The sequence below is a fragment of the Pholcus phalangioides genome, unplaced genomic scaffold (genome assembly GCF_987345545.1).
Source record: "Pholcus phalangioides strain wild (caught in Gottingen) unplaced genomic scaffold, Ppha-v1.0 ptg000042l_1, whole genome shotgun sequence".
In the NCBI taxonomy this organism is placed as follows: domain Eukaryota; kingdom Metazoa; phylum Arthropoda; class Arachnida; order Araneae; family Pholcidae; genus Pholcus; species Pholcus phalangioides.
The window spans coordinates 2,682,270-2,705,815 of record NW_028301628.1 but is presented as its reverse complement, the minus strand read 5'-3'; the positions used below and the strand labels follow the sequence as shown (position 1 = coordinate 2,705,815).

Here is a 23,546-nt window from a genome sequence, read left to right as displayed (position 1 = left end):
AATTGTAAACCATTTATCTTAGTTTACCAAAAATGCCTGATATATGTAATAAGCATAGCCACAGAAATTGCTTATTTATAATACACAATTTTTCACATACACACAAATCCTTGTATAAATAAATTGAAGCATCGGTGAAGAAGTAAACCAATGTATGTAAACTGAATTTTCATTCAAAAAATGTTTACATGTTTGCATTACTTTTTTATAAGTTTTATATAGGTACATCAGACTTTCATAACTGAAATATCAGGAGACAAAAATAACATTATCTCATAACAAAAAGAAAATAACATTGTGGAATTCTTGAATTGAACATTGGTAACGAACACCTTCAAGTGAATTGGAACAAAAAGTACAGTTTTTCTTATGAAAATAACACCTAACCAGAAAATAAGCCTTAGCTTGATTTTTCAAAGATGCTCATAATATAAGCCCTACCCTGAAAATTTGCCTGTTAAAATCTTCAGCCAGATGAAAGCATTCTGTATGTCTAGCTATACATACAAATACAACGCCACAACAGGCAAAATGCCGAACGAGGTGGCTGATAAAAAGATATATTCAAAAAGATATTATTTTGCCATATATTTCAAAAATACATCAACCCAATTAAAAATGCAATTAACACAAATTATAAACAATATATACAGATGATAAAATATTATACAATGCCCATAAGGAATACTTATGGTTGTCTTATTCTAAGAATGGATAGCTTCTCGATTTACCCCAACATGTTTATCGCATTTCTTTTTAAACGTGTCAATTGTGTTACAATTTACTACCTCCGGGGGTAAGCTATTCCATTTATTAACAACCCTATTAGAGAAAAATTCCCTGTGACACCATAACCTTGCATTGTCCCTCACCAATCGATACTGGTGTCCCATGTTTGGTGACAGGCCCGATGACAGGTTTTCTTGTATAAAGTGATACTAATATACAATAATGTTATTGGCATCTGTGTTTAATGATAATTCAAGTTATTAGTTCTCAAAAATGGCTAATTTGGACAAGTGGAAAACACCTCCAGAGTAATGAATCCTCAGAATGACTGCTATCTCCTCCTCTTAGCCAGATCATTTTTTAATTATTACTGCTCTTTTAAAAAATATTTCAGAATTTAATTTAATGAAGTAGGGATATTCTTTAACAGTGAGGAATTCAAGGAAAAGAGAAGCATGAGACCTGCATGAGAAGCATTTAGCTCCTGAAAGTTGGGTTCGATTTAAAAAAAAAACTTTATGGTTCTGGTTACATAGCTAAAGATTTTATTTTTAATGGATCAGGACATTTTTGAATACATTTTCTGCAGGATTTGAAAAATTTGGAGAAAAAAATTCAGGCACCACTCTGATTTTTCAGAATTTTCATTATCCAAATTCATTTATTTTACCACAAGCAATCTTCTTGCTACAGTTCTGCATACAACTCAAGGTTCAGATACAATTACACAGAAGTTGGTGTGTTTTGTGTGTGAACAATTATTCCCTTATAGTATGGTCAATTTTATTGATCAAATACATAATTTAACATTCACCAAAAATGTATATTTAGACAGTGGCGTCGGAGCTGGGGGGTGCTCAAGCACCCACGGTAATTTGTGGTATGGATCCGAGCACCCCCAGAATTTATCCAGAAATTTAAATTTCCGATATAAAACTAAAGACGAGCACCTATAGTTTTGAAACACTTACGACGCCCCTGTATTTAGACATAATATAAGATGTACGCATAAAGGATGTACATTAGGGTGGGTCGAAAAAAAAATTATTTTCAAATCGCTACAGTGTGGAAAAGTAGCCTCCTTTAATAAAAAGAAAAATGGCATAAAAAATTTAAAATCGGTTGACATCTTCCGGTTGTGCATCATACCTGAAGTTTATGAAAATTGACAAAATTGAAAATTTTCTTAATTTTTTTAATATTACTTAAAATTTGACGATCGGTTTTTGGAAAAGTTTGTTATGCTTATTTTATGATTCAATAAAGTAAAATAAATTAAAATATCATTAATATTTCAATGTTTATTGGTTGCACAATGTATTCGAAAAACTGGAATTGACCAAATTTTTGCAAGTTTCATTGTGCAGCTCTTCACATGCTTTGTCAGAACAAAATGACCCAGAATTTATCACGTTGAGGTGGCTGCAGATTGAGTTTCACCCACACCCTATCCAATTAACCATCCAAAGTAGGAGAGAGTGTGTAATTTACGTTATAGTTACCAAAAGCTCAATGTGGTGGAGCAATGAATCATGAGATTATTTGATTCTAGAAGTAGCCAGAAAGATGCTGTACAAAGACCAGCAGTACTGTATTTATTAGACATATCCAAAGCAATAAAGTTGAGACATTGTCCAGAGGATTTGCCAATTCAAGATCCTGGTCCTCTGTCACAGTTCGACATCAAAAATAAAAAGTATTTTAATGATGCGCTAATCACGTTTTTCTAGCAGTTCAAACATTGCTGTATTGATTTGATGACTTACTTCAAGGTGTTAATCCAATAATTGAACACAATGCGTTCTTTGCACACCCTGAAAATTTCCTATTGGCTATGATCATTGATGACAGGGAACACATTTGAGAGAGATTGGATATAGAAGAATTTTAAAAGCAAGATAATCCGCCGCAGAATTAAGAACTATTGAACTGCTGTAACACTTTGTGCTAAGCTTAATTACATTAGCCTAGCTTAATTGTTTTTATTTTCTGTTACATTTTTAATTTTCTCACTTTTCTTTTCTCCTGATCCCTTGATTAACCGGCCGGACTACCGACTGGAGTTTTTTCCGGCACGACTGCGCCCTTCTGGGCACTGAGCTTACATCGCTAATGTGACAGAGCCTGGTTGTGCTCGGTTTGTTCTGTTCAGTTCAGACACTTCATGCTATCTAAGATTAACTTTAAAGCTACCGATTACCTTCAGATTATTTACTGGAATACTGGTCTGTTGTATCCTCTCCCAATGCTACGGGAAGTATGTAATGATATTATATTCATCAATTCCGACACTAACATCAGAGCCATCAAAAGTTTCCCTGTTACACTCGGACAGTTCAGAGATGTGTCAAACTTGTTACAGATGACCCAACTAAAGTATGTAGACATGAAGCTAGAGATGGCTACATCAGATGTACACTATTATCAAGATCAGTTACCCCCAATTTCTCCTTTGAACGTGTCACAGATTTTGAACGTATCACAATTTTGGTAAATAGTTTTTAAATATAATTTAATTTACACATGTTCTGGTGCAAAAACAAAACAAAAAAAACGACTATGTTATCGCTATAGTTTGGTTTTTTCTTGACCGGTCAACATTATTTGAAAGTTGCTCACGGCACCAATGTGACGATTGAATTTTTACGGATTTAGTCATGGCACCAGTGTGATGATGGTTGTTTTTCACGGCACCAATTATGTTGTGGTGCAAAATTGTTGAGTACTATTTAAGTTGACAGTACTCCAAGAAAGAAAACTTTTGGCCTGGTGATCATATTAGTTGGGAGTACAATTTTGCGTTGTTACCGCGCCCGCAACAACCCTTTGTGTGTCGGTGAGTAATTCTCCTGAATAAATATGTACTACAGCATTTTAACCTAAACAATTAAGTCTCAAAGAAAAAATAATATGTCAAAACACAGAGGTCTAAATGCACATTAGGTTCTTTAATTCTTAATTCATATAGCCAAAAACAAAATACCAAAAAAAAACAACGATGCTGAAACACCTTACTTTACTTATCGAAAAATTAAAAATTATTTGGGTGCAAAACACAAAAAACTAAATATCGCTGCAGTTTGGTTTTTGCTCAACCACTCAAAAAGATTTGTAAGAGAAAATTTACTCACTATCTCCCATATTAAGGTCACTTCATTCTTGACAACCGGATTTCGATGAACAGTTCCCTTTAACCTGAACACTCAGTACGGACAGTTCGTTATTTCATGTCATCCTTAGATGGGCGAATCTGCTTGGCCACTTGAACGATTAATGTCATCTGTATCTGCTGAAGCAACGGTCCGTGCACATGCTTTACGATGTCGGAGCATCAAAGTTCTCCATCTGTACTACCACTCGGGGTAGTGTGGTCGAAATACCATCCTTGGACTGGACTGCAAGAGTCTGCTGCTGGGCTTCATCTTTCTGGCATGACAGTAAACCTTCCTTCCTGGATCAGTTGGGAGCAACTGATATGACGAAACGATGCTTCATACTGTTATTTTTATAGCTGTTTTTCTTGAACTTACATCTTCAAGTAAATTGTTACGACTTTTTGGTAGTTCCAAATTAAATAGGGTTTGAGTGACTTGGGACTTATGAATTTCGGTGGATCTTCAAGTTACGGGGGGGGGGGGGATTCTTCAACAGCGGGACCGCTCTTCCTCGTGCAACTGGTCCCGATGAACTGCATGCCAAGGTTTCTAGAATATATAAGGTCAAGGTTTCTAGAATATATAAGGTTAAGTATTAGCAAGCGCGCGCTTCGGAATGAAACTGGTTTTGACGTCACCCGATTCCTCACATGACCCACTCAAACGGGAGCATAATGTCAAATTGTTGGTTTTTAATGAATTTTTTCGCATAGTTTTTACGCTCAGAACTTCATCATTTTTTTTGAGCGGATGCCACAAAAACCGCTTATTGTCAAGATATTTTTTTTTTATTTTAAAAAATTTATTTGATTTTTAATGAATTTTTTCCCCAACTCATGTATGTAATGTTAAGTCAATGGAAGCAGCTTCTCTCTTCCACGAGAGGGAAATTATCAGGAACGCGTCTTACGGAGAAAAAAACATACAGGGAAAGAAAAATATTAGATACATTTAAAAGTGTTTAATAGTTTTGGTTGAATTTAAAAAAATTTCTTGGTAATAACAGTTATTATTAATTATTATTAATTAGTAATTATTATTTATTATTAATTATTTATTAATAGTTATTTATTATTATTAATTATTATTATTATTATCATTATTTTGAACTCGCCCACACCTGAACTTGTTTAAACAGTTATAATGTAGTGAAATTGATTCCCAAACAGGATGCCACGGAACCGTGGGTATGGGGCAATAACAAGAGGAAGGGGTTTTCGTTCGTTTTTTAACTGCATTAAAAAAAGTAATCGCGCTCTTTCCTAGTGTAGTCTTAACGCATGGGCCCACCCGGACACGGCCTGGGGGTCTCACGCAGAGGTGGCCCACATGATAATGAGATATATTGTTCGAGATTCAGCATGCAAATTGGTAAGCAATCACGGGGCCGCAAGGAGGGGGAAGCAGTCATGTCTGGTGCCCTGGACGCTGAACCAGAAGGGGTGCCAATTTCAACCTTTAATCATAGGGGGAGATTGACTTGGAAGTCTGGGGGGGGCAAGGTCATTATTGCTTGGGGGGGGGGGCACGATGATGATGATGATGCCAATTCACATATACATTAGATCAGTCAACTCCACCTTTGACGCTGGGGAGGGGGGGGGCATTGCCCCCCACGCATCTCCTCCCATGCCTTTAACCTCTCCTTCAATATTAAAAGGAGGCACTAAAATGCGTGCTTGTCCCGACTGACCAATCATCTAGTTGCGGCACTGTGTAACCATTTCTAGTTAGGTAGGGAGGTCTTGAAAAATCAATTTTTCCGGGGACCCCAAGATCACTCTTAGGATGACTCTGCTCTTCTCGCTGAGTACGGCAGTGCCGCGAGATATGTTAGGGATTATATTGAAGACAGTGAGACGGGGGGCTGTGATTCGCGAATGGTGAGCCACATCATCTTGAGATGCCATTGCTATTTGTACCGCAAATATTCTGATATTCTACTGATACTTTTATTGAAAATTGTCTTATTACTACACATAGGCGTACGCAATATTTTCTCAAGGGCTGGGTTTCATATTTTTTCTGATTGGGGTGGGAGGCCCGTCATTTCAATATTTTCTGGGGGGGGGACAAAAAACTTATACTCAATATATGTATACACATATATCGCTTCTGGTGCATTTTTTGAAGAACCCTGCTTTATAATACGTTTGGTTAAACCTAGCGTGCACAACTTCCGATCCCCCCATGGCCGAAATTAGGCAGCTGCAAAACTTGAAATTTTATTGAATCCATTGATGAAAAATACGTCGATTTATTAAAAGACACACACATATGGTAGTGAATCTGCAGCACCCCCACATCCTTGGATGGGGGCCTTAATTTTTGAAAGGACCCCCAGACTAAGATTTTTATCTGGCTTTCTTGGTTGAAATTCAAGAAATTTTATATTTTTATATATTTATAAACATAAGACCGTTAACTAAAGCCCCTACAGCCCGGTCTGCCTTTCCCATAAATTGGCCATGCCTTAACACTGTGATGAGCCCTCGGTGCAAGGGACTCACCCTATCAGACTTAAAGCGCCAGTTATCCCGATTCAAAATCTTATTTCACAGTATTAGACATCAGGGTCGCAACTAGATGCTTGGTCAGCCAGGGCAAGCATGCATTTTGGCGCCCCCTCATAATGTTGGAGAGATTAAAGAGGGAAATTTGCGCCCCCTCTAGCACAGCGCCCGGGGCACCAGACCCACCTGCACCCCCTCCCCCAGTTGCAGCCCTGTTAGACATTATATTGTTTTACATATTTCTCGTGAACGTGAAGCTTTGTAACCACCTGCACTGCCCATACCCAGTCTGCCCATGCGCTAGAACGGCCCTACTTACTGGGGCCTCCTCCTCGGAAATATTTTTTACGGATCCAAATTCGAAGACCCTCCCACGCCCCTAAAAGAAATTTCGGTGGATTTATAGAGCAAAAATTAGTTAACCTCTGGGCCCAACCCCTATCACCAGGACCGCAAAACTGTTCTTGCACCGGGCCGCTGAATGACTAAATCCGGTCCTGCCCCCGGGCCGTAGGCACTGGAACCTGGGGTTGAGGCAGTTCGACCCCCACCCTAATAAATTTTACAAAGGGGATGAGCACCCTCCCCATAATTAATACATATACAATGCAACAATAACTGCCCCACCCGTATAAGGGCTAGAGTCCCGTATATATGGGACTACCAGTCCCCCACCCATAGTGGTGGGATGACAAGAGATTCCATCCGAAATGTGAGAAAATGACCGAAAAAAGGGAAAAAGATGGCCAAATCCATTGTTCTGTCACTTTGGTCCCCCCCCCCCGAACGAAATTTCTGGCTACGCCCCTGGCTTACAACACGATAATTGTATCAGAGAGAGTTTGTGGCCAGCAGCTAAAAAGTACACGGAACTTCCGTTACGGAGGGTCGTAAACGGAAGGGGAACGGGTGGGTCTGGTGCTCCGGATCCTGGGCTAAATTTTATCCTCTTACCTTTCTTTCGACATTACAAGGGGGCGCCAAAATACTTGCTTGCTTGCTCCGACTGACCAAGCATCTATTTGCGGTCCTGTCCCAGGGCAAATGCTTCACTTCCCCATGCGGAAATCAGGCCCTGTTCTATGTTCAACAAGTAATGTGGGCAGAGCCGCAACCGATGCTTGGTCAGCCAAGCAAGTACATATTCTGGCGCTCCCTTGTAATCAGTCCTTAGTAACTACTAGTCCTAATGAACTACCGGTCGGAGGACTGCAGCTAAGGACCGCTTCAACTACTAGTAGTTAAGAGGTACTATGAACTACCAGTCCTTAAGGTCACGTGACGTGAAACAGTAGTTAGAGGGAGAGAAATTTTTTGGTTTCGAGAGTAACAGATCGCTAACCAATCGGGATGCCGTTTGAAGCCTACAACTACTACTAATTATTTAACAATCGTTTTTCCGCAGTGGGTTGTGGCAGCGATTTCATGTTTACAACTGATTGTAAACAAACTTTTTTTTCCGAGGGACTCGCCACACATTTTTGTCACCCGTGCTTTGCAATTTTTTTTACTCTAACATCGCCAGCTAGTTTAATTATTTTGTAAACGTATGAGACGTTGCATTTTTCATCTTGCGACTTTTTTTAGAATAAGATTCGGTATTTTTCTTGTCCGAGCTCATGGATCCCACTTTTGGATACTTGAAAAAGCGAGTATCTGGGACCCCAGCGGCATATAAGCGGGTCGCATACTGATGAAATCAAAATTTGAAAAAAAGAAAATTCTTACAACAAAATGCAAAACTTTAAATTAAGGTTACCGGCACTAGTTGAGCCTACGGTCGTAGTGTGCCTTTCCGGGCCGACTTTCCTTTTTTTTTGGGGGGGGGGGGGGCTCTTCTTGAAAGGGTTATTATGCAAAATAATTATAGATTTTTGGGCCCCCAATTCGCCTCGGGGGCCCTACTTGAGGCCCCAGCTGAATACTATTTTTAATATTGAGTGCCACTTTTTTTTAAGACCAATTTGTTAAAAATGATTTTTTATTATCCATTTTTATTCCTTTTTAAATTCATTGAAACAATGAATTGCAAATTATTTTCGGAGCAACTAAAATATTAAATTATTGATAATTTATAATTAAAAGAATTAACTGCCTTGCTGCATATTGTAGTTCTATATTTTAAACTATAGGTTTCTCCTCAGTATTAAAAAATATCAGAACACGATTTTCTATGAATGAGCACTTACCTGTTAATGGAAGTGAATACTTCAATATTTAAAATATATATACGTCTATATTAAAGATCTTTCATCAATTTATCTGTTTCATATTTAGCTTCCAACAAATAATTTCACCTGATAACTTTCATTTTGACAATATATTTCATTTGAGTTGATTAGAAGATGAATGATTGATTGAAATTGATTAATAGAAACATGAATAACAACTTGCACACATGATTTGTCATACAAAAACATTTTATTTCAAACATATGTTCATAGAGAGTTATCATAATCACAATTTATTGGTTGTACTTTTCTTAGAAATCGCATCTTCCAAGAATATAATTTTTTAAGATTCATAAATTTTCATCTGCATCTTCAAATGTTGATTTACCTGAAATTAAAAAGAGGAAGAAAAAAAAACACTTTTATTATACTTATCAATATTTAAATGTACTGTATATTTTATTTCAAATTATAACGCAGTCTTTAGTTGTATAAGTAGAGATAATTCGTGCACAATAGCACTTAGTCGACATTGAGTCGTCTCGCCACCATTTTATCACAGTAGGATCCAAAATGTATAAACTGTGTTTTGCAAGGGAGGCCTGGCGTTCCACATAGATGCACATGTTCATGTCTAGATGTATTTACCTAGGGCTTGGAGCAACTAAATCTTAAGAGCTCCGAAATCTTAAGAGCCAACATTGCAAAAAAAAAAAATTCATACTGACACCTAAAATTTTCTATGCAGATCATAAAATATTTGGAGTTTATGTCTGAATCTTCCAACATGTCAAGATCATCACTAAGTGCTGAAAAAGTTGAATATAATTTTTTTTTACTTCGGTTTATTTCTTCTAAAAATATGCTTGGCTTCCAAAAAATTTGGCCCGCGCCTTTTTCAATTTTTCGAGCCATGTTTCTACCCTAAAATTTTGGTCAGACAGATGAAGTGCAAAAACCTATTGGCACGCAGCTTACTATATATTTTCACTCTACTCTTTCAGCTTTGCTCTAAAACACATCCTTAGCAACCTCTTGTGGATCGGGGAACGCCTATTTAAATTAACATAGAAATTTTGCAGTGTTGTATGGTCTCACTAGTTAAAAAGTATGATATTATTTGTCGTCAAGTATATTGTTTTAACATTTTCATTCACAAAATTTGCTCATCAGTAAATATAACACGTTTTTCAAAGAATTAATATTGCTTTTCAGTTAGTAAAGCTTCTAAAAGTTTTTTTTTAATGTCCTCCCTCTCATTTATATAGCCAAGACAAGTTTTTCAACAGTACATGTTTTTACTTGCACTGGTCAAATTTTGAGTGGTATAGGTAGCCATTAAGAAATCGTCTATCTTAATTTCCTCAATTCAATTATGTCAAAAACAGTTGTTCTTTCAATAGTATATGAAAAAATTATTATAAAGATAATTACTCATAGCAAGATATTTCTCGAGAGAAACCAATAAGGTATGGACTAAAAACAATGCCACCTTTCCCCCTTGCTTATTTTGTTTTTGCACATATAAAATGTGTCGCTGAAATTACAATAATTTCAGAGGGAAGTATGTTTCTGTTGAGTTTTATATTGAGAAATATTCAAGTGATTGTACAGTTTACAATTTTTATGAATTTTCTCAACTTAAAATTGAATGTGTATAAAATAGGTTATTTTAATCATGGTGCAACATAAATAAGACACTGAAATATAACATTTCTTAATAAACATGTGAATTTATGTAATACAGCCTCTCCGAAACGCTATTATGATTATGATCTGATACAACGTCAAAATTCTGTGGGTGGGATGGTGGTGTTAAATCGGGTTCGACTGTATTTGTTCCACTAGGGTTGTTGATACAAATGAAATCAGTGAAAATGATGATTGTTAAAATTTATGTCATTAAATCATGCATGGAAATATTTCATTTTACATGAAAATAATAATGGAAACTGTTGCTCAAAGTCAAATACAAAGAATTAAAATTACCTTTGTTTGCTCTGGGAGAATTGTTTCGTAACCTTAAAAACCTTCACATTACTTCGTAGCTACCTACAGCCAAGTTCCTGGGAAACAAAATTTTTCAGAGTTAGAAAAGTCTCACAAATGTATATACACTAATATATATATATAATCTCTCAGCTGTTTACTAACAACATTGTTAAAAAATAAATGCTTGTTAAAAGTTTCACTTCCATAACATCTCAAAATGTTATATTTTAAAGTTCTTAAATATTCGACATGGAAATTTGTTTTCTGTGTTTACCCATACACACAAAATCAAAAACAATTTTTGGCAAAAAATTAAATTTGAACACACACAGCAAGGCCATAACCCAAATACTGAAGTAGTAATACGTTTCAAACACTAATCTGCTTCCTCTAGTTATAATGTATATACCTCAATAAAAACTGTGCCTGAAATTCCAACTTTGTTTTTTAGTTCCATTGTACGAATTTCATTTTTCATATCAACAAAACAATATAATGATTCCTTATTAAATATTCCTCATCTCAGAGCGAGTTACAGAGTGCAATTTTTCAGGAAGTGGCACATGATTTTTTTTCTCAAAATTTAACTTCCACTAAGTATTACAATATTGTTCATTTGAACAGTTCAAAATATCAAATCTATATTTTAATCCTTTAGTGCACGAGTTTTACAAAAATTAATATTTAACATTACTGCCAATTTTTACCATGCTTTATTTCAATTTCACCATTACTCATCACAAAAAAATTATTAAATTTTTTGTCATTTAGGTGCTATAATTTATTATCAATGAATTGTAGCTTATTAGTTACTTTGTGCATTGAAAGGAGGTTGATCTAAAACACAAATTTTCAATTTCCTTATTTATAGGCGATTATTATTAATTAAAATGATTCAATCTCCTTATTTATAGGCGATTATTCATAGCATAGTCATCCAAGCACAATTTTTATTGTGCCAACAATATTCAAATTATTTATTTACACACATGCTCAATTTATTTAGACATAATTTTTCATTGAAAAAAATTAATACGGCAAAAAACATAGAATGTAAAATTTCAATCTGATATTATCGTATATGTAGATTTATGTTTCATTTGCCATGGAAATATTTTCAATACAATCCAAAGTATACATGGGCTATTTGATATTTTTCAGCATTACCAAGTGGGATCCACTGCCCTATTGATTGCGTGACATTATGTCCATTTATATTTTTAAATAACGCATTTACCGAGCAAAAAAATATTAAGAAAATTTTTAAACACTCTTCTTATATAGTTCGATAGCAATAAAATAATTCTTACCTCAGTAATGAACATGCTAGCACTTCGTCGTGGCTTCGATCGCCGATGTCAACATCTGGTTTTGCAGGATATAATGATGAATCACTTCAACTTTGATGACATCGAAGACATAATCTAAGTTTTATCTGTCATTATTATCGTAAAAAATTGTTTAATTCGAAAAAAAAACAGCATATTTCATCACTAAATATCACAGCGAGAACTCGCGGCCAGAGACGAAATTTCCTCTTTTCCAAGATGGCCGCCGTGAACTACTTTTCTTGCTGCTTTAGGACTGGTGCTAGGCAGTCCTTAGCAGCGGTCCTAAGTAACTACTAAAAAAAAGTCCTTAGCTTAGAGATAGTATCGAAAAGTCGAACTACTGGCCAGCTAAGGACTTTTCGGCGCTCAACTACTTTTTTTTCCGCTAAGGACCGCAGAGATAGTTCACCCCCAGGGGGTGAACTATCTCTGCAGTCCTTAGTAACTACTAGTCCTAATGAACTACCGGTCGGAGGACTGAAGCTAAGGACCGCTTCAACTACTAGTAGTTAAGAGGTACTATGTACTACCAGTCCTTAAGGTCACGTGACGTGAAACAGTAGTTAGAGGGGGAGAAAATTTTTGGTTTCGAGAGTAACAGATCTCTAACCAATCGGGATGCCGTTTGAAGCCTACAACTACTACTAATTATTTAACAATCGTTTTTCCGCAGTGGGTTGTGGCAGCGATTTCATGTTTACAAACAAACATGTTATAAACAAACTTTTTTTTCCCGAAGGACTCGCCATACATTTTTTTTACTCTAATATCGCTGGCTAGTTTAATTATTTTGTAAACGTATGAGGACGTTGCATTTTTCATCTTGCGACTTTTTTTTAGAATAAGATTCAGTATATAATAATAGTCAAAGTATTTTTCTTGTCCGAGCTCATGGACCCCACTTTTGGATGCTTGAAGAAGCGAGTATATGGGACCCCAGCTGCATATAAGTGGGTCGCATACTGATGAAATCAAAATTTGGAAGAAAAAAAAATTCTTACAACAAAATGCAAGAAATTAAGGTTACCGGCACTAGTTGAGCCTATGGCCGTAATGTGCCTTTTCGGGGCAGACTTTCCCCTTTTTTTGGGGGGAGGGCGGCTCTTCTTGAAAGGGTTATTATTCAAAATAATTAGATTTTTGGGCCCCCTATTCACCTCAGGAGCCCTAATCGAGGCCCCAGCTGAATACAATTTTTAATATTGAGTGCCATTTTTTTTTAAAAGACCAATTTGTTAAATTATCCATTTTTATTCCTTTTAAATTCATTGAAACAACGAATTGCAAATTCTTTCTGGAGCAACTAAAATAATAAATTATTGATAATTTATAATTAAAAGAATTAACTGCCTTGCTGCATATTGTAGTTCTGTATTTTAAACTATGGGTTTCTCCTCCAGTATTAAAAAATATTATCAGAACATTATTTTCTATGAATGAGCACTTACCTGTTAATGCAAGTGAATACTTCAATATTTAAAATATATATACTTCTATATTAAAGATCTTTCATCAATTTATCTGTTTCATATTTAGCTTCCAACAAATAACTTCACCTGATAACTTTCATTTGATCGTATATTTCATTTCAGTTGATTAGAAGATGAATGATTGAAGTTGATTAATAGAAACATGAATTGAATAACAACTTGCACACATGATTGGTCATACAAAAACATTTTATTTCAAACATATATTCATAGAAAGTTATCATAATCACAATTTATTTGTTGTACTTTTCTTAGAAATCGCACCTTTCAAGAATATAATTTTTTGAGATTCATTAATTTTCATCTGCATCTTCAAATGTTGATTTACCTGAAATTAGAAAGAGGAAGAAAAAAACACTTTTATTATGCTTATCAATCTTTAAATGTACTGTATATTTGATTTCAAATTATAACAGTCTTTATTTGCATAAGTAGAGATAATTCGTGCACAATAGCACTTTGTCGACTCGCCACCATTTTATCACAGTAAAGATCCAAAATGCATCAACTGTGTTTTACAAGGGAGGCCTGGCATTGCACACAGATGCACTTGTTCATGTCTAGATGTATTTACCTAGGGCTTCACAAATCTTAGGAGCCAACATTGCAAAAAAGAAAATCATACTGACACCTAAAATTTTCTATGCAGATCACAAAATATTTGGAGTTTATGTCTGCATCTTCCGATATGTGAAGATCATCACCAAGTGCTAAAAAAGTTGAATATAATTTGTTTTTACTTTGGATTATTTCTCCTAAAAATATGCTTGGCTGCCAAGAAATTTGGCCGGCACCTAAAATGTTTTTCAATTTTTCGAGCCATGGTTCTACCCTAAAATTTTGGTCAGACAGATGAAGTGAAAAAACCTATTGGCACGCAGCTAACTTCAAATTTTCACTTTACTTTCAGCTTCGCTCTAAAACACATCCTTAGCAACCTCTTGTGGATCAGGGAACCCTATTTAAATTAACATAGAAATTTTGCAGTGTTGTATGGTCTTACTAGTTAAAAAGTATAATATTATTTGTCGTCAAACATATTGTTTTAATATTTCCATTCACAAAATTTGCTCATCAGTAAATATAACACGTTTTTCAAAGAATTAATATTGCTTTTCAGTTAGCAAAGCTTCTAAAGGTTTTTTTAATGTCCTCCCTCTCATTTATATAGCCAAGACAGGTTTTTCAACAGTATACATGTTTTTACTTGCACTGGTCAAATTTTGAGTGGTACAGGTAGCCATTAAGAAATCTATCTTAATTTGCTCAATTCAATTATATCAAAAAGAGTTGTTCTTTCAATAGCATCTGAAAAAATTATGATTATAAAGAAAATTACTCATAGCAAGATATTTCTCGAGAAAAACCAATATGGTATGGACTAAAAACAATGCCACCTTTCCCCCCCCCCCTGCTTATTTTGTTTTTGCACATATAAAACGTGTTGCTGAAATTACAATAATTTCAGAGGGAAGTATGTTTCTGTTAAGTTTTATATTGAGAAATATTCAAGTGATTTTACAGTTTACAATTTTTATGAATTTTCTCAACTTAAAATTGAATGTGTATAAAATAGGTTATTTTATTCATCATGCAACATAAATGAGACACTGAAATACATTTCTTAATAAACGTGTGAATTTATGTAATACAGCCTCTCCGAAACGCTATTATGTCTGCGATCTGATATAACGCCAAAATTCTTTGGGTGGGATGGTGGCATTAAATCGGGGGTTCGACTGTATTTGTTCCACTAGGGTTGTTGATACAAATGAAATCAGTGAAAATGATGCGACACAATGTTAAAATTTATGTCATTAAATCATGCATGGAAATATTTTATTTTACATGAAAATAATAATGGAAATTGTTGCTCAAAGTCAAATACAAAGAATTAAAATTACCTTTGTTTGCTCTGGTATAATGTTTGGTAACTTTGAAAACCTTCACATAACTTCGTAGCTACCTACAGCCAATTTCCTGGGAAACAAAATTTTTCAAGAGTTAGAAAAGTCTCACAAATGTATATACAATATATATATATATATCAGCTGTTTACTAACAACATCGTTAAAAAATAAATGCTTGTTAAAAGTTTCAGTTCCATAACATCTCAAAATGTTATATTTTAAAGTTCTTAAGTATTCGACATGGAAATTTTTTTTCTGTCGTTACCCATACACACAAAATCAAAAACAATTTTTGGCAAAAAATTCAATTTGAACACACACAGCAAGGCCATAACCCAAATACTGAAGTAGTAATATGTTTCAAACACTAATCTGCTTCCTTTCATTATAATATATATATACCTCAACACTAAAAACTGTGCGTGAAATTAAAACTTTGTTTTTTAGTCCCATTGTACGAACTTCATTTTTTATATCAACAAAACAATATAATGATTCCTTATTAAATATTCATCTCAGAGCGAGTTACAGAGTGCAATTTTTAAAGTAGTAGCATATGATTTTTTTCTGAAAATTTAACTTTCACTAAGTATTACAATATTGTTCATTTGAACAGTTCAAAATATCAAATCTATATTTTAATCCTTTACACTAAATTTAGTGCATGAGTTTTACAAAATTTAATATTTAACATTACTGCCAATTTTTACCATGCTTTATTTCAATTTCACCATTACTCATCACAAAAAAATTAATTAAAATTTTTGTCATTTAGGTGCTATAATTTATTATCAATGAATTGTATTTGTTATTATTTATTTACGCATGTGCTCAATTCATTTAGACATAATTTTTCATTAAAAAAAATTAATGTAGCAAAAAACATAGAATGTAAAATTTCAATCTGATATTATCGTAATAGAAGATTCATCTTTCATTCGCCATGTAAATATTTTCAATACAACCCAAAATATACATGGGCTATTTGATATTTTTTCAGCATTACCAAGTGGGATCCACTGCCCTATTGATTGCGTGACATTGTCCATTTATATTTTTAAATAACGCATTTACCGAGCAAAAAAATATTAATAATATCTCTAACACTTTTCTTATATAGTTCGATAGCAATAAAATAATTCTTACCTCAGTAATGAACATGCTAGCACTTCGTCGTGGCTTCGATCGCCGATGTCAACATACACGTATGTATACTACAGCAGGTTTTTGAGGATATAACGATGAATCACTTCAACTTTGATGACACCGAAGATATAATCCAAGTTTTATCTGTCATTATTATCGTAAAAAAATTTTTAATTCGAAAAAAAACAGCATATTTCATCGCTAAATATCACAGCGAGAACTCGCGGCCAGAGACGAAATTTCCTCTTTTCCAAGATGGCCGTCGTGAACTACTTTTCTTGCTGCTTTAGGACTGGTGCTAGGCAGTCCTTAGCAGCGGTCCTAAGTAACTACTAAAAAAAAGTCCTTAGCTTAGAGATAGTATCGAAAAGTCGAACTACTGGCCATCTAAGGACAAATCGGGGCTTAACTACTTTTTTTCGGCTAAGGACCGCAGAGATAGTTCACCCCCAGGGTCGCAACTAGGGGGGGAGGGCAGGTGGGTGTCGTGCCCAGGGCATGGCCCCACAAGGGGTGGGCTGGCAAGGCTCCAGCCCTGGGGCCCCGGGACGATTTTCATTATTTTTTGTTTTTCACGCTATAAATCCATCATAAAAGGGCCCGTGAAAGATTCCAGCCTAGGGGCCCCACTCCAGGATGTGGGGGCGCTGGACCAGAGGGGGAGCAAAATGAACGGCTTTCAGCAAAGTTTATAATGACAACAATAATTTTCAATATAAGATTTCCCAATTAAATGCACAAATATTCATCAAAATCAAAAAACATTAACATCATTGTGTGGGGAAAAAAAATTAGCTTTCCAACGATATGTGACATCATATATAAATATTCTTGTTTCGCGACATGCCAAAAAATTTAAATCCAAACAAAGGAAATTCTTAGAAAAATTCAAATTCAACACTTTTTCGATGACAGAGAATAATTTCAAGCATATAACATTATTTCAAAAGTTTCTCTCCCTCAAAATATTTTACAACACAAGCCTTTTTTTTTCCTTCAAAGCATTGGAAACAGTGGAGAGAAAAGGGGGAAAAAAATAAATTTTTAAAATTGAAAGACACATAAGGTCTCAAAATTATTTAACTCTAGATTAACAAAAATGTTTGTTTCCCTTATTAAAAAAAAAAAACATCGACTTGGAATATGCAAAAGGCGAAAAATCGGCTTTTCAAGCATTTAAAAAAATATACAACAGATTACGAACAGTGAGAGAGAAAGAAAAAAAAAGAAAAGGAATCTTATCTTCCTTTTACACGTACTGAACGCATTCGGGTTCGTGCGGGAACAAGAAAAACTGACTCATCAAGATGGCGATAGTATCTTTGATTATCAGTGGATCATTAGGTGTGTCTCTCTCACAAAAGAAAGAATATATTATTCAAAAGAACACACATTTTCTCGTTCAATTTAACTCAGAATTTCTCAAAATTTTACAGGAAGAATCAGAAAAATTCAAGGAATTTGTTGTTGAGCTCAAAAGATTGAGATGTCAAAGCAAAGCATTTAATATTTAGAATTTTCCGACAAACACATACAGTGTGATGCATAAAGAGTGTGTGGCCACTCTATACAAACGATCTGTGGTTCAGATCTTGGGCATTTTATGAATATCAGACGGAATGATAACACAAGAGGAAAGGAACTAGACAACCACGAAATTCAGTTCAGCTTTCCACAATAATATAAAGACAGAAGCTCAAATATTTTCCACGCGACAAACACAATTATATTTACATTTAGCAAATTTCACTTATTTGACATGACAATTCTGGGTTAAAATTATGTCAGGCTTATTTGTCAAAGGGGGGGAAAGTGTCCTACTTTTCCCACCGTGACATCCACACTCTCCTACTTTAGATGGTTAATTGGATAGAGTATAGGGGGAACTTGACGTGCAGCCACCTCTTTTTGGTAAGTTCTGGGTCATTTTGTTCTGACAAAGTAGGTGAAGAGCTGCACAATAAAACTTGCAAACATTTGGTCATTCCTGTTTTTTTAACACATTGCGTGACCGATAAACATTGAAATATTAATTATTTTTTAATTTATTTTACTTGAACCTTAAAATAAGCATAACAAACTTTTGTGTGTAGATCGTTCAATTTTAAGTAATATTAAAAAATTAAGAAAAATGTTCAATTTCATCAGTTTCTATAAACTTTAAGTACTATGCGCGACTGGAAGATACCAATCGATTAAAAAAAATTTTATGTTGTTTTTCTTCTTATTAATGGAGACAACTTTTCCACACTATAGCAATTTGAAAATAAAAACTTCATTTTTTTTCAACCCACCCTAATGTGCATACATGTTTAAATTAGATATTTTGTGGTTGTGGAAAAAGGAAATTCAATTTTCCCAAAAAACACAGGTTTTTTAGAAAAACCCGCCCAGGCTGGGTTTTTTCAATCCTGCACTGAACAGTGCTTAACTGGAGAAGCTGAACGCAGATGGGCTCAAGTGCGATGTAGCAAAGATGAAACTACAAGGAGGTATGATGCAGGAAGGAACACTGGAGCAATGGAACGAGATTGGACAACATGATCGACACCCGTAACATGGTCAGTTTGGCAGATCGTACAACAGCAGCAAGTCAGACTAGGGCACTAGAGGTGTGAGAACACCCATTATCAGTGGATGTCCTGGCCGAGGAACAGGCTGAGGGTATCCAACTCGCGACACCTCTAAACATGCTTTGGTATTTTAGGCGAGTATCTTATCGACCGGGCTACCACGCCCCTTTGACTCTTTCATGAAGAATCTGCAAGTGATTTGTCATGAGACGCTAGGTTATACCTAATGCCACAAAACATGATCTCCAAGTTGGTGGACGTCGGAGTTGGCAACACAAAGAAAACAAGTTCGAGCCCTGGAGAGGCGATTCGTCAAGTCTACATCGGAATCCAAGGATGAGGCCTGATGTTGTTACAAACAGGTGAAAGCAGCATATTTCAAGAGGGTGAGGAAAATTAAACAGGATAGCTAGACTAAACTCTGCACTAACGAAAGCAATGCATATGGCGTAACCTATCAATCGGTCTTTAAGAGCAGACGTATATTGCCACAAATCTTGATGTCACAGACATTGATAATAATGCTACGATATTAGAAGCAGTGATTCAACAGTTCAATCACCTGTATCCTGACCCCACTGATAACATACCGTTGGTGCAATCCAGAGCACTAGATGTCATGACACCAAACATAACGGAACAGGAAATACGTCAAATAATAAGATTGAACAACAAACGAGCTCCAGGTATAATAACATCAATACACCCATTTTAAAAGCATTATTTGTCGCCAACAGCACGTTGATAACTGAGGTTTTCAACATTTTCTTGCAAAATTCACTCTTCCCGAACCATTTTAAAAATGGGAAAATTTTGCTGTTTTTAAAAAAAAAAGACAAGGATCCTACTTTGTTACGATCATATAGGCCCATCTGTCTCCTCTCTACGGTAGGTAAGGTCTACGAAAGAGTAATTTTACAACGTCTGGTATACGATCTGGAACAGACCAACTTTATGAGTCCTCTGCAGTTTGGCTTTCGGGTTGCTGGCTATGCAGAGAAGACCATTATTGCACTATTACACACAGGAAATGTACAGGATTCACTGTGAAGGGTTATTAACTGCAATTGTTTCAATAGACATTGGAGGAGCATTTGATTCCCTACAATATGAAGTGATCATAAATCAGTTACGTCAACTGAGAATATCAAAATCTCTAGTGAAAGTTTTTGAAAACATGTTAAATATAATCGCAGAATCTTTATGACAACAGACGGAGGTGCAGCAGAAAAACAACAACTAAAGGGATGTCCGCAAGGGTCTTGTAGTGGCCCGATACTATGGTCACTGGTTCTGAACACGCTCTTGAGAATAGATTGGGGTCCACAGGTGTATTTGCAAGCTTTAGCCGTGGATCTAGTTTTCATCATTTTGGGGCAGGATCATGAAGCAATTGCTCGGACAGCAAACGCAGCTTTTGAGAATCTAATGGAATGGCTGGAAGACAACCATCTTCATATGGCAACTGAGAAGACAACATTGCTATGGCCACATGCGAAGAAGCAGAGGCCTAAAATAATCATAGATGATATGAAAATATAATCATCAAATGTGTTGTGATACCTGGGCGTGCATATTGATTGCAAATTAAATTTTATGTCGCGTATCCATCAGCAAGTGAAGGAAGTCCATGATACTCTGCAAAGGTTAAGGCGTTTGGCAGGGCCTAAATGGGGCATGAAACGGGACTTCAGAAATATCCTTTATCGAACAAACAGTGGTGCAATGTCAGTTGTCTTATGACTGTGCCACATGGTACAATGAACAGACCCAGCAAATGAAACATGCTCCAGACATAATTCAGCCCTGTTCCTCTTGTACATGACTGGGGCGTACGTAACCATGGCAAACGAGGTATTATATGTTGCCACTGCTAATCCTGTGCTGAGCAGATTTATGGACTATGAGGCTGAGAAAATACAACTGTTACACATTGCAAGGACATTGTGCTGAATGCTGAACGCATTAGGGCTAGTTCATATTAGCAACGCCAAGCTCAATGGCTCCACCATCCAGTATTGCCCCGGTCATGCGCACCAGGTGAGGATGGGGGGGAGGGTATGGCAACAGGAGCAGTATCAGAATGGCTGCAAATTTATATGGACAGGTCAAAAATTGACAATGCAACTGGCAGTGCATATGTGATACTGGCAGTTAACGGATCGGTAGCAGAGCAGTGGAGTTGAAGAACAGCAAACAAAAACAGTGTCTTTCAGACGGAGATGTACGCATTACTTAATGCCATCACACAAGCCGAACAGATGCAGGAGCCTACAGTCATATACACAGACAGCGCGTCCAGTCTCTATATTATGAATTCTCGCTCGTCACATTCCGATGTCCGAGCAATTCGTCTAATATTATGCAGGAATCCGCAAATATGTTTGTGTTGGGTAAAAGCGTGCGTTGGCATTGACGGTAATGAAAAAACAGATAAGTTGACCAAAGAAGCAACAACAACTTGACCAAAGAAGCTACAGCTGCGGGTATTATGGCATGAAAAGGTCTGGCCACAAGTAAAAACAATCCTTCTAACGGAGCACAGGCCATTTCCCACGTACTTGGAAAGGTCTAGCCACAAGTAAAAACAATCCTTCAAACGGAGCACAGGCTATTTCCCACGTACTTGGAAAGGTTTGGACGCTCAACAAACTCAAAGTGCAAATGTGGTGTAGAAGGGTCGTTGTGGCACTGAACTTCTCGATGTCCACACACGGCGGAGTTGCACTTTGGTGATATGCCAGTGGATAAACTATAAGTTTGGAAGAAAAGGGTTCTTCTGAGTCAGCTCAATTATCAGCTTGTGATGAAACTGCTGCATTTCCTGGAGAGCAACTTACATTTGCTGCATGATAAAAAATGTGGCCACCAGCGAATTAAACTTGCTGATGCCGACTACACACCATCCATTCACGTACTAAGATCCACAACTGCGCATACTTATAACTTGAGATCGCGGAGACGTAATTAGCGGCATTTTTGTGGCTGGAACCGACTAAACATTTACAGCTGTGGCAACGCATTAATGTGGTGGTCTATCAGTTGCTAGCTGTGTGCATCGCATACATTGGGCTTGACCGTGTTCGAGGAGAGAAATTGAGACAATTTATATCATCTTTATCAAGATTATCCAGTAATTACATGTTTCTGCAGAAACGCAATCAGCATACAATTTTTATTTCTATTTACAATAATCACCACGACAAACAATTATGCCACTGCAATTCCACATTTTCCTCTGCTAAAGTAGCAGATCTGCTCATTGTAGTTGCGTCTTTTTGTGACATGAATAGAGGAATGAAGACCTTCCATCTAAACGAGGATGAACATTATGACAGCTGGACATGAAATCCCCTCATCTGTGGAGCAAGAATCTGAACTGACTATGTAAACATGAGTGGAATGTCGACATACTTGGTAACAGAAGACACTCACCAAACCTCAAGGATGCTCCTGGTGCCGAGGTAAGATCGACGGATATTATATGTGAGATTTCTAAATTAATCATTGTTATTGGGCTCGATTGCTGTAAGTCTATATGTTACTTGTTATTTGATAAAATTTCGAGACACATCCACCCTTCGGGAAGACTTAGATATCTCTCTGAGAGATGTGAAGTGGGGTGTCTCCGGTCCTTCAATATCAATTAACAAAATTGGGCATCTCGTGAAAGATGCAGAAATATGCAGCATTCTACCAAAGTCATTGTATTGTATTTATGACTTGGGAATGTCTATAGCCTGTCGTCTGCGGTACTTGAACATAAACAAAGCTGTCTTGTTGAAAGAACACAATAAAGTATGCACTCTTTCCTCGAGTATAATTTTTTTGCTCTTGGGAAGTAGCCCCAAGGGGACACCTGAATAAGAAGGGGAATTACAGCTTGTCACTCAGATCACAAAGGGTTTTGGGGGAAGGAACTGGCTTTCACAAGCATCTAGAAATGCTCTCGCCCAGAAATGACATGAATATTTGAATGTCTTGAGATGCTTCTGCCAAAAGATGGTTAAAAAGTAGTCCCTATTGTGTTAATCAGTAGCTGTTTTGACAATAAATTTTTACGTATATGCCCACTACCCTATCATTAAAATTACAATGTGTGTGGCAGCGCTGTCGGCAAGTGTGCACAGGTGTTAGCGCTCCTAATAGCATATATCTGTCAACACATAGTTTTCATGTGTGTACCTTTTTTGTCTCTTTCATTGTTTGAGGGAGAAGGCTTTCGTTTCTCTGAGTCAAGATGTTATTTTCTGTGTGTTCGTGTATACTTGTTTCTGTTTATGTGTGTAACATACCACGTCTCTTCTTTTTACCTCCATGATGTATCTTTCTACTACACGTAGGAGCAAAACAGAACAGGTAAGTGAGAGTGGAAAGAGCAATCTACAGATAATTCTGTTTAACAATGATGGAAACAATTGGGGGGGGGGGGAGAATTAAAGTGATTTGTTTTCCTTTTCAAATGTTACTTCTTTGTTTCAACAAATGGACCAAGGGGCGTTACAGACCATCAAACAGGTGTAAAGAAAAGTTGAT

General features: G+C 36.2%; 1 protein-coding gene and 1 long non-coding RNA gene across 2 annotated transcripts in view; one reads left to right on the top strand and one right to left on the bottom strand.

Moving 5' to 3' along the window:
• Positions 1-23,546, top strand: part of LOC149063890 (importin-9-like) — a 101,528-nt gene that overhangs the window by 40,994 nt on the left and 36,988 nt on the right. The gene's annotated exons all lie outside the window — the stretch shown is intronic.
• Positions 13,555-16,697, bottom strand: LOC149063891 (uncharacterized). Its single transcript, XR_016195706.1, has 3 exons — positions 16,438-16,697; positions 15,286-15,361; positions 13,555-13,709 (listed from the first exon to the last, which is right to left on the bottom strand). It is a non-coding gene; the product is annotated as an uncharacterized LOC149063891 (long non-coding RNA).